This window comes from Lissotriton vulgaris, chromosome 11, assembly GCF_964263255.1.
Source record: "Lissotriton vulgaris chromosome 11, aLisVul1.2, whole genome shotgun sequence".
Taxonomy (NCBI): Eukaryota; Metazoa; Chordata; class Amphibia; order Caudata; family Salamandridae; genus Lissotriton; species Lissotriton vulgaris.
Window position 1 is genome coordinate 821,815,208 of NC_141699.1, and position 15,425 is coordinate 821,830,632.

Genomic DNA, 15,425 nt, shown 5'->3' on the forward strand with positions numbered 1-15,425 from the left:
ATAGGCCCTGCGCATTGGAATAACATAAACAGCAGTTTAGACGTAGAAGTGCGGTCTTCCAGGTCTCTACTGACTATGATAAACTTAATTGGGTTTGTACCAACTAGCTCAGAGGTCACTGGAAACTTTCTTGACTGAATAGGAAGTGATCAGCTTCCCTGGGACAGACAAGAAGGGATTCAGTTTTCCAACAACCGCATAAACATGACAACTTTGCTCCTTTGAATAAGAGTCAATCTCTAGAGTCGTGTGAAACAATAGACAGTTATTTTACTCAGTCAGTTGTGCAGATTACTTTCACCATTATGCAGAGAATAGAGAGACAGGCGTTTTCAATAAAAGGTATTATTTATTGAACAGTCTTTCTTCTCATGCAATAGAAATGAATTGCCACAATTGCAAGACTTGTTATCATAAAAAGTGCGTACAGTAAAAGGAGGATTGCGAAATAATACTGTAAAAGCATTGATATGGTTTCTTAGCCATACAATGGTTAAAATAAATAAAGTATATACATTCATATATACATTTAGCTAACGTACTCAACTGGTGCTTCTAACTACGCCTACCCCAGTGTACCTGACCTAAGCCTAATACTTGCGAGGGAGTAAGTAGCAGTTTAAGTTAAGTTGGTTTTGCCAAGGTTTGCTTCAAGAATTCTCTCTAAGGGTTTAGTCAACATCATACCTCCGGAATAGAATGTTGGAGGTCTTGTATCTCCTTCCAGGACTCGATATCCCAGTCACTCACAAGAGTAGGCTGGAAACGCCGGAGCTGGATTTTCTCGGCAGGAGAGGAGGGGCAGCGTCCGTGGGCTGCTTGCATCTGCTGGGCTCTGCAAGGGACAGCTGTTCGGCTCCTGTATTCACCACACCATCGTTCGCGCTTTGCTTAAGGCATCGCTGGTAATATTTATACCTGAAAGGTGCCTTGTTTGACGTAAGTTTTTGGGCATAAGACGTCAATAAAGATGTCACTAGGAAGTGATCGTCCTTTCAGTGCTCATTAGAGTTCTATTACTAATCAAAACATAGCAAGCAGAGCTTTCCCAGGTTGCTGGGTTTTATCTTGTTGAAGAACTCGGAGTGTAATCTAGGAATCTTAGATAGTGGCTTCTGCTGTGTCATGTACTGTAATGAGCTGCAGAGGCGAGTTTCTGAAATATGGCTCTGACCGTTTATGCCATTATAGGGGTATGAATGGATTATAGCCGTATAGGGGCATAAGGTCACAGTATTGATCGGGGTCCTAGATTAGAACACGACACCCACTCCACGAGTTTATGTCCATCAAATTACTAAAAACTATAGCAATAAGATACATGTGTAACATTGCCCACCCCAAAATACATATTTGCATTTGAAATGGCGTATTTGAAATACATGAAAACATAGGTACTGTACGTCTTTAAGCATAGAAATCATTCAAAATTATAGCATATGTAATCAGTGAACGATTTTGCGAAAAAATTACACATGAAATATCTCTTTATACAGAAAAGAAGGGCGAGACAATTTCATCACATATAAATGCATTTGCTGTAAGATGTGCTAGAGGCTGAATGTCTTCAGTCTACGAAAGAGTGGGATGAAGTCATCTGGTTAGCGGAATTGGCATATAACAACAGTCATCACTTCTCCACTTTGTTCACACCTTTTTATGGTTCACATGGGTTCCATCCCCGAGTATTACCTATCCCTCTTTCCATCACATGCAACAATCCCTCAGTATCTGCCTTAGTACAACATTTGCAAATGGTACACAATGCTGTTATGGAAAATTTAGATAAAGCCAAGACTCAATACAAGAAGGGGGCGGATGCACATAGAACACCATAACCTGTATATTCAGAGGGTGATAAGGTGTGGCTGTCTTCTAAATACATTGCCTTGAAAGGGGCTTGTAAATTTCAACCCAAATTCATTGGCCCTTTCGCAATCTCTAAAATCATTAATCCAGTAGCCATGAAGCTTGATCTCCCTGTCTCCATGAGAATTCATCCCGTATTCCATGTCTCGCTCCTTAAGCCTGTCACACCTGGTACACATTTGCCAGTGGGTACACCACCAGTTGTTGTGGATTCTGAAGATGAATATGAAGTGGAGAGTATTGTCGACTCCCGGAGAAGTAGGGGTAGATTACAATATCTAATACATTGGAAAGGATATGGAATTGAAGAACGCAGTTGGGAGCCTGCAAGTCAGGTTCATGCCCCTAGACTGATACGTTTGTTTCATAGACGCCATCCTGGTAAACCCAAACCTGTTGGGGGCGTTTTGGGAGGGGCGTACTGTCATGCCTGCCGAACCCGTACTGACGTGGTTGGCAAAGACATGGTTGGCAAAGTTCCGCTAATCATAGATAAGCGCATGCGCAAGGACTAGCGCATGCGTGAGCAGACTATTTAGTCCTTCCTTGTTATTGTTACGACGCTTTGCGTTCGTTGCGGGATTTGTGCATTGCTTCCGGGTTTGTTGGCGTCCGGATCGCGTCGGGGATCGTTTGCTGTGCTCAAGACGTCTTCCTGATTACACCCTTCGGGTTTAGAGCTAAGTGCTAGTGGTTCTTTTGATTTGCAGTATCTGTGGAGGAGGATAACGTCCAGGGCAGGTTGCGCTGGAAAGTCTGTTTATTTTTGATCATTGGTTTACGGAGTTGGTATCCGTGTTAGTTATACCGACAGGGGTGATTTATGTTATTGTCAGGAGTGACTCATATATTGTTTCAGCGCTCCAGGACATCTTTATGTATGATGGTCATAGACACAAAACAGGTACTCCTGATTCCTTAAGGGGCTTCTACTAACATGTGAAGTTCTATAGAGAAACTAAAACGTCTCCATTTGTGTTTTAGGGAATCATTAGTAGAGGACCAGCTGACTTCTTGTGGAGAAACAGGGAGACATTCTTCTTATGGCACACCACGTATTTGGTACATTTGTATGCATTATTCATTCTATACAGTCACATTTAGGGTAGGCACTTAGACCTAATATTTATTCCTTATCTACAGGAGTGTTCTTTCCACTGCATATTACTATCGACTTCTTCTGTGAAGATAACAGAATCCAGTCACGTCTAGGTAGATGCATTGCTCACAGTGTCCAGGTAGCCCATATTGATGTTTAATGAGATACATATAAGAATAGCCACTACAACGTCTCTATTAATCAGTCCTCTTAATTACAAGAGAAGATCCTGAAGTCCATAGAGTGGGTTGCCCTGTTCTCTACGCATCCTGGATTCCTCATTCCTGTGTCTCCCCCGCCTTTCCTTGTTTTGTTTCCCTGCTTTCCCTGCATTGGCATCATCTCTGTTCACCAGTGTATATATATTCCTTGGTGTAGAGTGAACCGGTGTAGGGGAGTTGTGGATAAGCTTCATCTCCGTGGTGTTTCCGAGGCATCCTACTACAGGACACGACAAATCCATACTGTATTTATTTGAAACCATTGTAAACTGCCACAGAAAATAAGAACTATATCAGAGACACTATGGCCGTGATTAATAGTGTCAAGAATATTGCATTTGATAGTGAAAAAGAACATTTGGTGTCCATGGACATCGAAAGTCTCTACACTAACATCCCTCAGGATGATGCATTAACCATCTTGCTGTCCTTACTTGATAGCAGACCAAGACCTCACTCAGTTCCATCTGAGTTTATCATTGAATGTATTTGCATCCCCTTATGGGAAAATTTCTTCATTTATGACAGAACCTTCTACCAACAACTGAAAGGTGTAGCCATGAGTGCAATTTTTGCACGGGACATTGCAAATATTTATGTCGCTGATTTTGAAGACAAGTTTATCTATGATATTAACAATCCTTTCGCAGCCCATCTCAGATGTTGGCTGTGTTACATAGAAAACATTTTTTTCATTTGGCAGGGTAACTATGAAGAATTAACTGATTTTCATAAATGGATAAACTCTAGAAACATCAACTTACAGTTTACAATGGTTTCAAATAAATACAGTATGGATTTTCTGAACATTTCAATCAAGGTTAATGAAGAGAAGACCCTCTATACCACTCTGTTCACCAAACCCATTGCGAAAAACACTCTCTTGAAGTATACGAGCTGTCACCCGCAAGCCTTACGCGATGGGCTCCCTTTCGGGCAATTTCTACGCTTGCGTAGAAATTGCTCCAGACGGGTTGACTATTTTCGAGAAGCACAACATTTAAAAATCAAACTGCTTGCCCATGGGTACAACTGAACCAAAGCTTGTATGTGTGACCACGTTTGGCACATCCAGCAATTCTATAAAAAAATCAATCTCAAAGCATTGGTCCCTGCTCTCAGACTTACCCGAACTAGTTGTCAAACCAATGTTTGCCTTCAAGAGGGGTAGGAATTTGAGAGATAGGTTGGTACATGCCTATAAGCATAAAGAAACTCACCTAGTGGACAACATGAGACAATTGAGTCGACTCCAGGGCCCTTACAAATGTAACCCCTGTACAGCTTGTACTACCACCAGAAATATTAAGCAATTCACTTTGAATAATAAAAATGTAATCTTAAAAACGTTCTCGAATTGTAACACAACTAACGTTGTGTATTGCATTGAATGCCCATGTGGCCTTACATACTTTGGCAAGACATCACAGCCTATCAAAAAACGAATTCTTCAACACCAATCCAGAATTCGATGCCACACTGAAAATGCTCCACTTGTGGACCATTACTCTGCCAAAAAACACAGCGAGAACGAACCACATTGGTGGGTAGTTGAGGTTGTCAAACCTTCAATTAGACAACCTAATGTTGACCATTTGTTGACACTCAAGGAACAGCGTTGGATCTGCATGGCAGAGTCTGTGAAGTTCGGTCTGAACTCCGTCACAGAGTGGCATGCACTTGCATGCCTCGGTTAAGCCAACTGCAGTAGTCTTTTCTGATGCCTGTGCAAGTATCCCTTTTCATATACAGACTACCTCAGACAAATGAGTATAACACGCTCACTATTCTTTGTGTCCCCAGGTTATATTTTATGATAATACTTGTTATCTCTGCCTTATTAATGTATTGATTTTTGTTGTTATGACAATACTAATATGTTGCTGTCACAAACAAGCGGTGTCTGTTTGTCATCTGAAATTTCACGTCTAACTATCACCGCTTTGATTAGCGTTCACCTTATTGAATTTTTTTTATACATAGTCGTTTTTTCAACTTAACATCAGAAGCGTGGATTGCTTTTTTGACATCCCACAATCCTCGATATTGATTACTGTGTAAGATTCCGGCTTTAGCAGGGTCCTCACCCAACATGGCGGCCATGGAACTTATAACAACTATTTTCTGAGACTAAGTATTCCGCTTGAGTCAGGGTCCTCACTCAATATGGCGGCCGCGGTCCCGCAGTAAATATGGGATCTAAAAACATAGTTAGTCCTTCGTCTCTTTTTCCGCTACATTATCACTTCCGGTCTAGCGGGCTCTTAATACCGCGTGATCTTGTCCGGGTTTGACTAGCTCTGTCAATCCGCTACCCGGCTTGCCGATGGTAAATGCAGAATTGCCCAATTCAACGGATTCAAGTAAGTACCTGTTACAGACATGGTTTTGCAGGATAATATCGGAAACTATGTCTATTGAGGCCCTTTCTAATACCATTTAAATACAGTCTGGATCAGACTTTTTATACCACAGTACCAGTGCCTGACCTTTGGTTGCACCATATTTATTTGCACAGCATGGCGGTCTGGCTTTTTCTCTGATTTGTTAGCATTGCTCCGGCGCCGCCTTGCTTGATCTGTTGGACTGGTGTTGTTAACTTCGTGATTTGATTTGGCCCCACGTTGTTGTTTATGTCCCGTGATTGCAATTCATTTGGTTCAATTACTCGACATGCTTCGCGTTTTAAACCAGACATTTGTCTCATAATGTTTGCTAATTAATACGCAATATTCACGTTGATAGATTTACGTAGCTACGCTGATTTAACCAACGAGGACCATGACTCACTTTCTTTGATTACCAGATATACTTTCTGTTTAAACCAGACATCCACTGTACTAAGATTAGCCAACTAAGACGCTATGTTAACTTTTGCAGATTCCTACGGCTGCGCTGAGTGCTTGACGTTTTTTTCGATAGCGTTGCACCAGTAAGCTCAAACACGCCGCATTGCAGGTAGGCGTTGAACCGCTTTCCTGCAGTTAGGTACCAGATACAAGAATTCCAATTTACTTATTTTAGTCATACATTTCTCTAGATTCAAAACTATCTTCTGGATCCTACTTCCACTTCCCTTGCTGCTCATTGAAAAGAGAAGCACTGTTTTGTGGAAATTTCAGGTGACATACGTGACCGTTTATTAGCAGTGTACCTTACTAGCTATTTAAAAGCATCTCTTCAATACAGTTACATAAAATGTCAATTCTTTGGTGTTTTGTAATAATGAACTAGGATACAATAATTAATTATCTACCGCCTGTCTTTGTTTATTGTTTGTGAGATGTTTAACAGTTCCCTGATGTTGTAATGCTCTAGCAAGAACCAGCAAACCTAATTAAAAAACAATTCTGTGACAAAGCTGACAATTTTACTAGTACTGTTCCTTATCAGCTTTGCTGGAACACCTAGGTATAGCATGATGAAATCTTCTTATTTATTATTTATTTATTTAATGATTTTATAAAGCGCGTAGTAACTCAATGAGCATCCCAGCGCTGACCTGATTCTCCAAAGGTTTCTGCCAGCCAGTGGAATTATGTCTGCGGGAAAAGGAGGGTCTTCAGAGTTTTTCTAAACCGGAGATAGTTCGGTTCTGTCCTGAGTCTACGTGGTAGGAGGTTCCAATGTTTGGCCGTGTGAACCGAGAAGCGACGGCCGCCAGTCTTGGCTTTCCTGACTCTAGGGACAACGATGAAGTTTTCTGTACTAGACCGAAGGTCTCTCTCCGCTTTGTATGGGATTAGTACTTCTTTGAGAAGAGGGGGGCCGGTGTTGTTGAGGGTTTTATGGGCCAGACAGAGGGCCTTGAAGACGACCCTTTCTCTGACTGGGAGCCAGTGGAGGGATCTTAGAGCCGTCTGGCGGAGGATCGACCTGGTGTGCCCGTGAGTAGGCGGGCGGCGGCGTTTTGCACTTTTTGCAGTGAGTTCATGGTGGCTTCAGGGGCTCCCAGGTAGATGGCGTTACAGTAGTCTAATCTTGCCAGGATTAGACCCTGAATGAGGAGCCTCCTTGCGGTATCAGGGAGCAGGGGGAAGATCTTCCTGCAGGCTCTAAGTAGTCCAAAACATGTCCCTGCCGTTTTTTTAGCCTGGGTTTTAAAGCTCATGTCCTTCTCGATCCACACACCAAGGCTCTTGACCTCTTCCTTGGGTGCGGGAGGATCACCTAGGCAGCTGGGCCAGAGTTGAGATGGCAGAGAGGGCCCCTTGTGGCCCATCAGGAGGATCTCGGTCTTAGACCCATTCAATTTCAGTGAGGAGAGATTCATCCATCGGTGAACTTCTGAGAGGCAGTTGTGGAGATCGGAAGGGGCGTGATGGGGGTGAGAGAGGGTTACGACCAGCTGAGTGTCGTCGGCGTAGTTAATAATGGACACGCCGAACGAGCTGACCCTCTTCTCCAGTGGGGCCATGTACACGTTGCATAACGTAGGGCTCAGGGATGAGCCCTGCGGTACTCCGCACCGGAGGGGGATAGTGGATGAGCAGCTGTCGTTTTCTTGCACCTGGAAGGAGCGTTCTGATAGGAATGATTCTAGCCATTTCAAGGCCGTGCCCTTTAATCCAATTTCTCCCAGCCGATGGATCAGGGTAGGATGGTCTACAGTGTCGAAGGCCGCACTGAGATCCAGGAGGATCACTGCCACTGATCCTCCTGTGTCCAGAATGCTTCTGGCCTTCTCCACCGCTGCCATGTCCGTGCCCTGACCTGGACGGAACCCTGTCTGGGAGGCTGCCAAGAGGTTGTTGTTTTCTAGATAAAGCGATAGTTGCTTGTTTACCAGCTTCTCTGCGACCTTGCTGCTTCCAGGGAGAAGGGATATGGGCCTGTAGTTGGAGAGATCCTGCGGGTCTAAGGAGGGTTTTTTTAATAGACCTTTGACTACTGCTGCTTTCCAGCTGGGGGGGACTGTGCCCTCCGCGAAAGAGGAGTTGATCAGGGCCGTGAGGGGAGGGATGATGGTGTTCGACACTGTTTTTAGGAAGTGGAGGGGGGCCGGGTCGAGTGGGGAGCCGCTTTTAATTGAGGCCAGCGTTAATCCTACTTCTTCTGTTGTGACAGGGCCGAAGGTGTCCATGAAGGGTTGGGGGTGATCTGACGGCAGAGGAGGATTGGTGGTGGTGCTGGTGAGATCCTCTGTGTGAGCCTGTTCGGGTGGAGGTAAGGTGAGAAGAATTTTTTGAATCTTCTCGTCAAAGAAGGTGGCTACGTTATTACATTTGATTTCAGCTTCTTTGGGGTCGAGGGGTTTAAGTGGAGGGTCCGGGGCGTGGAGGAGTTCTTTAAGAACTGAATAGGTTTCATGGGCCGAGCAGGCAGCGTTTTTAATTCTGTTCTCGTAGAAGCTCGTTTTGATGTATAAATGTCAATTTCTGCATTACTTTTCAATTATGTTTTTTAGATATAATAATGATTTATTTATCGCCTGTTATTGATTATGATACGTTAACAGGTACCTTTATCGTTTTACATTTTACATTTGAGAGATTATTATTAAGTTTAGTTTACTAATAATTGTGGTTCGATTTCTCCAACTAAGGAGTACTTGGAAGGGGTGCTTAGTAATATTGGACACCACGTTTTTACCTGACACACGGAGTTTAAATAATGTTTAATAATTTGATAAAACATTTTTTAACCTGTATAGAAAGTAATTTTTGATTTACTGTTTTAATATAGGGGGTTTTCCCAGCAATTAATTATTTTGTCCTGATGATGGTCTTCATGACGACTGCATACTAGACCAAAACGTCAACATTTTCATCATCTCCAGAAGCAAGCGTAGGCACCAACATACGACCATTGTTTATTAATGAATTTGGTTGTCTGTTATAATTGTCAGGAGTTGATGTTTAGTTGTGAACTGATGAGTAGATGTCATTTATACCTCTGTTCATAACTTCTTTTGCTTGAATTTATTTCTCTGTATATGTCTCCCCAGATTTTCATTTGATGCTTCATCACTAAATATAAAAAATTTCTTTGAATACAACTTTACTTCCTTCGTGTTTCCCTTCTCCTTCCCGTGATTTATTCTATTCTGATTTATAAATGTGATATCCTGTGGATACACTGGAGTGTGATAATTGAGTACGACTCCTAACTGAGATTTATTGTTCCCCAAATCAAGTCCCTAGTAGCATATTTTGACCTTAATCATCTATTGCCCAATCCTACAAGGGTATATTGGGTTTCCCCTACCTTAATCACGTACTAGGGTCTGGGCATCATTTTCAAACAACAAATAGACCCTAACGAGACCAAAATAAACCCATTTTAAGTGAGTATCCTAATATTCAAACACACTAAAACAATAACACATTCACCCCCCTCATCCCCTCCACCCCCTCCACCCCCAAGCTCCCTCTTCCTCCAATCTTACAGCGGAGCAACACTATTTAGCTACTTAACCCCTCAAGCTTCATTTATCAAGAGAGTACAGATACTCTTTTGCTTTTATCTACGACGCAAAATAGAGCGTATTTCCGTGATTGATAATCTTAAACTGGGCTGGATTAATAAAATACACTTGTACACCTTTCTCATGAAGGGCCTTGATTAGTTGCCTCAATCTCCAGCGCCTTTCCACTGTAGAGTGGCAAAAGTCGGGCAGTACAAAGAATGAAACCCCTCGACTGGTTCTTTTAGATTCCGGCCTTGCTTTATCAGATATTGCTTGACGTAGAACGAAGTTCCCAAAAAACACAAATATAGCCCGGGGTTTATGGCCTTCTTTTGCTGGTGTTCGTAATTTGAACGGCATATGGTGGGCCCCTTGTATCTATTTTGACCGGAAAGCTTCCTTGAAGAGATCAATTATATACAACCTCGTACGATACTTTGTGCAGTTGGATTCAAGAAATGTTTTGGAGATATTTGAATTGGCGGAAAATAAGGACAGGGGATTAATTACAAAGATATAATGGGGAAGCCTAAGATCTGCTCTATTTATATTGGGGTCCTGAACGATGGGGTAAAAGACAGAGAATGGGTCATTTTGTTAAATTGAATGAAATGTACGTCTTCTGTATACAAGAGACCCACCTACCATGTTCCAAGAATCATTTGCTCTAATATAAGAGGGTATGATTTGTTGGCAGGCTCCACACAACGATCTAAATTTAGAGGAGTGGCTATAATAGCCAAGTCGTGTTGGGGGGGGGGGGGGGGGGGGGGGGCAGACGTCATTTGGCAGATATACATGGCCGGTGGGTATTGGTTGAACTGGAGCTGGGCTTTACACTATGTACTATATATGGATCCAATCAGGATGACCCGGAAGTCTTTGATAATATGGAGTTAGAAATAGTGAATTTGCCAAATCCCTTGTAGTCTGAGTATGAACACCCCACATCAGGGCCGCAAGACTAGGGTATTTCGAGCTGTGAGCTCATTGATTAAAACCCATGGGCTGTTGGATGTGTGGGGGGAAAAGGAGCCTAATAACCCTGGGTTTACATATTTCTCTTGTGCCTTTAAACATTTTTCCAAATTGGATTATGTGTTTATTTCAGTTAAGGAGGCAAGCAGAATAGAAATTAGAAAGCTACAGAAAGTCATCTCTGACCATAATCCACTAAAATTGATATTGTACCTAGGCCTCCTTTAAGGTGGACCTTTGAGAGGAGACTGCTAGCTGACAGCAAATTCATTGAACATTTAAAGAGTTGGGATCAAAACCTTTTTGATACTAATCGTTACAGCACATCCCGAAATATGGTATGGGACTCATTCAAAGAAACTTCGAGAGGAGAGGTAATTAGCTATTCCACCAGGCTAAGGAGAGAAGCTAAAGCCCAGATTGAGAACCTCCTGACCCAACTGGCAGAGGCAGAAGAATTACATGTTAGAAATATAGCTGGGGGGCGGGAGCTCGCTGAGAGCCACCAGAAAGTCTTGGTTATTAAAGATGAGTTAAACAAACTGATTGCTCAAAGAGCAGCTGATGAATATCAAATACATAGGGGAACGATGTATGAAACTAGGGAGCAGGCGGGAAAACATTTGGCTCTAAGGATCAAGCAGGAGGGTAGCAGGAATGCTATTAAAAGCATTTGTGAGGGGGGCCAGGACTATTCAGATCCAGAGGAGATTTGAGATGTTTTTTAGAATTATTATCAGGCTCTATAAAAAGAGGAGGCTAGGACAGACTTTTCTAGCTCAATGCGTGACGATTGGGCCCTAAATTGACTGAGCAGGATAAACTGGTGCTAGATGAAGATCTATCACAGGAGGAAATAGTTGAAGCAATACAGGCTCTAGCATCAGGGAAAGCCGTAGGACCAGATGGTATACCACTTGAATTATATAAGTGTTTACAGGATATTATAGCAACCATGCTGGTAGATTTATTCAACATCATAATCTATACCAAGGACATTCCGAACTCATGGAAAGAGACAAGCGTTATTGTGTTTCACAAAAAGGAGGACCACGGAGCTTACCGGCCAATATCCCTCATAAATTCTGATACTAAGATATATGCTAAGGTCTTGGCCGAAAGGCTAGGAGGGGTCATTGCTGGGTTGGTCTCTCCGTGGCAGCATGAGTTTATCCCAGGTCGAGGAACAACAAACCATATTAGGGGGGCGGATGGCAATGATCCTTCTGGATGCTGAGAAGGCATTTGACCATGTGACATGGAAATTTTTATGGGGGATATTGGAACGAAGGGGCTTTGGCCCCAAGATAATGAGAGCCGTCAAAGCTATGTATGCCGAACCTAGGGCTAGGATCGATGGGGAGCAGTTCAGAAGAAATTTTAATTTCTCGTGTGACTCGGTAGTGTTGCCCCTGTTCTCCAATTCTTTTTGCCCTCTACATTGATCAACTGATTTGTAGGATTTTAGGCTCTGAGGCTATCAAACCAGTAGTGTGTAAGGGCCATGACACCAAACTTTTGGCCTATGCTGATGATCTGGCTATAATTACCACAGATCCAGCTGCGACAATGATAGCTCTCACGCGTATGGCTAGGGATTATGGTAGTTATTCGGGTTATCCCCTGAATGAAAACAAAACCCAAATAGTTTGCACAGATAATGTGGAAAGACAGGATGGGCATTATGTTGACTTAGCAATCTATTTAGGGGTTAGGATAACACCGGTAATAAATGTAATTATTGAAGAGAATTTTGCTCCGCTGATTACGTCTATTGTAAAATAATAGATACCATCCATCTATCTATAATAGGTCGAACCAAGGTTTGAAGATGACTATGCTCCCTAAAATTCTATATATCTTTTGTTCGATCCCTCTTGTGGTAGGAGAGGGTTGGATAAAAAATATAGAGTCAGTATTTGCGAATTTTATATGGCGCTACAGTAAAATCAGAAGATCTATGAAGTATCTATCGCTTCCACAAGAAAGAGGAGGGCTAGCTGCCCCCAACAATAGATTTTACCATTGGGCCTGTTTACTGAGCCAGATGGCTATAACATTTGATCGTGCTGTTAACCCAGCCGAGTCTTCTCATGGGAGGGGTAAGCCTCTATCCATTTTTGAACTGCTCTTCGGTAAAGATGCTTCTGGTCTGCTGCTGCGTAGAACAGAAAGATGTTACTACAGTAAAACTCGGTATAAGGTAAAGGTTGGATTCTGGAGAATATGGAAAGCTTCTCAGAAAGTATTGGTAATTCTGAAAATTAGTTATTATACGTTATTGTGGAATTCTAGCATTTTCCCGCAGTTGAGTAATGATAGGATGGGGAATGTTTGAGAGCAATGAGGAATTAGTACAGTAGGTGATATTTTTGATATGGATATGGATAACCTAATGAGTTTCACCGCTATCCAATGTAAATTTGGTATTCCATCCAATCATGGATTTAAATACCTCCAGATATACCCAACACTTTTGGGCATTAGACCTCATATTCACCCAGGGGGTAGAATAAATGTGATTGACTATCTATTCGAAGGTGGAGCTAGAATTAAAGTGATTTATAAATCCTTAATAACAAGATGATATGGATAGATATGAGACCTCTTGGATGGGGAAACTGGGGGATTCTGATCTTGATTTAGATAAAGCATTACAACTTGTGGGCAAATTGTTTCACTCCACGAATTTAACAGCACAACAGTACAAAGTTCTCTTTAATTTGTATTTTACCCCTGCTAAGTTATTTCAATGGGGTAAAAGGGAGGATGACAAATGCCCAAGGTGCCAGGAAGGGCCAGCTAACAAGATCCACATGTTTTATCACGGTGAAAAATTAAAGGGAATCTGCGCTGAGATCAGGAAGTTCTGGGAGGGGCTGCTAGGTACCAAGATCATTCTATCCCCTACCCTTGTGATATCAGGTTCCAAAAGTAATCTCGCCCTTGACAGTGATAAGGAGGCCTTTGTGTTCATAGGTGTGGCAATCCTTCGGATCTTGGTGGCGGCAGGATGGAAGGACAGTGCAGCACCTACTTTTCAGATGTGCCTAGCTAGGCTTTTGGGCATTCATAACATGGAGTTCTCTCTTTATAATCAGAGAGGAAGAGGATCAGGAGATGGGCTTCTGCATCTGGGCTCCCCTTTCCGACTGGAGAGAGTCCTCCAATTAGGGTGACCTGGTGTATATATATATGAATTTGTTCCCCTGATTTTATTCTATCATATCTATATATTATGTATTTCTGCTGATTCTCTAATATTTAAGTATGTTTGTACCACTGTATTGATTATATGAAGTATTTTATTGTATTGATTTGTCTATTGTAACGCACCAGGTATAAGAATAAAAAAAGAAAAAGAATTTGCTTTTGTCAGTGAACTATGAATCTTTAATAAAATTACCAAATAATCGAATTATCTGTCTGAGCCTGTTATTGAGTCCAGTTGGTTGTCTTATTCAAATTGTGCTGTAACTAATGATGGGTTTGAGGGTTTGAGAGTGATGTACTTAAACCTAATCTCTAATTTGTGAGCTGGCTGTCAATTAATGGTCCTCATTGATGAGTGAACGAGGAGTTTGGTCACCCTAATTTTCGTCCCTTCTATCGGCAGTGAAAGATTCATCAGGAGATCATTGCCCCTGTGGTTTTATATGGAAGTGCTACAGATTGTCTTAACATAAAGGGCCCATTGCGGTTAGAACAGTAGGGATAGAAGCATGTAAAAAAAAAATTCCACCACGCTTCACGCTGCAACAGATTATGTAGCAAAGCTATGGTTCTGCCTAGTGAAGGGAGATTTTAGGGTGCCAAATTAAGGGCCTGATTACAAGTTTGGTTGTTCATAGGACCGCCCAACCTGTGGTGGGTGTCCGATCACCGCCACACTACGGCACCGTGCATCACATTAAGAGTGTGGCAGTTGGACCGCCACAGGGCTACTGCAACCATCAAGGATGTCTGGCCCTGTGGTGGTGGTGCAACAGTCAGAGGAAGTAATATGCTGGCTGTGCTGCTGCAGGTCCACCGAGCAGATAACGAATTGCCGTCCTGCCATCCTTTTAATGGCAGTGAGCCTGCCTTGGAAAGGGTGGCAGAGAGGTTACTCAGGGGCGCTTACAGGGCCCCCAGTTACCTCTGTGCCTGGGGGTGCATGCAGAGGGGGCTATGTTGTGCCCCCCTATATTTTTGCACCCCCAGTTCCTCGACAGGAAGGAATGCATGACATGATGCATTTCTTCCCATGCAGGAACATGCTACGGCAGTGCTTGTCTAAGGCACTCCTATTAGCCTCAGACAGGCACTGCAATGACACCGTCTCTCCGCACAGGATTACAATCATAATCGGGTGGGCGGTGTGGCCAAAACTTTGGCTGTCCTCCAGCAGGGCGCTGTCATGGTGGCCTGCAGGAGGGCTGCCAAAGTCGTAATTAGACCCTATGTTTTTTCCCCAAGTCCAAAGAATCCACAATTTTTGGTTCAGCAAAAAGAGAAGGATTGTGGGAGTGCTGATGGAGTTTCGCCCTGGATGGATAGAGACAAAAACTAGCAGCAAAGGAGTGTGGGTATCAGTAGAGATGTGCATTGATATTGCTTTTACTTAAGATTACCGTTTTTAAAATGGCTATGTGTTGTTGAACAGAGTGAAGTGGTTAAAGTCCATATGGTTAAAGTTCATGAATAAGGGAGAGGATGTAGCCTTATGGCTAGAGCGGTCTACCTGGAAGTTGGGAAACCAGGTTCGAGTCTCAGCATCGATGCTCAACATCCTGTGATTCTGGGCAAATCACTTAATCTCCCATCTGTAACAAAACTGGTGCTCATGTAAAGCACTCTCATGCCGGAT

The 15,425-nt window shown here is 42.7% G+C and overlaps 1 protein-coding gene across 1 annotated transcript in view; it reads right to left on the bottom strand.

The window, feature by feature from the left end:
- The window catches only part of LOC147683535 (uncharacterized), a 356,113-nt gene that overhangs the window by 265,262 nt on the left and 75,426 nt on the right, over positions 1–15,425 (bottom strand). The gene's annotated exons all lie outside the window — the stretch shown is intronic.